Raw genomic sequence first — 720 nt, 5'->3', positions numbered from 1 at the left:
AGGTCGTAGGAACAATCCCAAGAGACCAAATATGATCTATTCAATAGGAGTGAGATTCGAACACGAGACGTGTTTAACAACTTGGGAAACCTAAGTTGTTTCTAATTTGATGAAATATTCCCCTCTTAGGCAATCTCCTATCTCAATGTGAGAGCCTGCCTTTCTCTCTTCCATGTGTTTGTGTTGAATGTCAATTATCTACTCTACGCTAGCGCTTGCAATCGAGAAAGGAGGGAGGGGGCACTTGCATGCATGTGTGTGTGTGTGTGTGTGTGTGCGCGCGTATCTCTCTTCAACATGCATCTCTCTCCCTCTCTCTATGTGTATCACTAGGGTTTCTCTCTTTCTCTTTCTCTCTCGCAATCTACTTTGGGGAGATCTCTCTCTCTCTCTCTCTCTCATGTACTTCACAAGAACCCTGTCTTTTCTTGTGTCATAAACCCCTTTGTCTCACAAACGATCGCGAAGGTTACCTATTAGGGGTCTTGCGCGTGCTGCTCTCTCTCACAAGTTATGGAGGTATAGAATGATGTTTTAGGAGGGGACTTCTCCAGGTGGAAGAGGCATCATACCCTTTCAACTTGAAGGTCGATTTAATTAATGCACGAGTGATAAAATGGAATACGTTATAACCATGCCAAAGTGTGTTAGAACTAATGGTCGATCTGGAAAGAGAGAGAGAGATTCATCAATAAAGAATGACTGCGAGTAACGCGCGCC

The sequence above is a fragment of the Cibotium barometz genome, chromosome 60, assembly GCF_041138505.1.
Source record: "Cibotium barometz isolate CiBa-2024 chromosome 60, ASM4113850v1, whole genome shotgun sequence".
In the NCBI taxonomy this organism is placed as follows: Eukaryota; Viridiplantae; Streptophyta; class Polypodiopsida; order Cyatheales; family Cibotiaceae; genus Cibotium; species Cibotium barometz.
Note: the sequence above shows the minus strand (reverse complement) of the source record.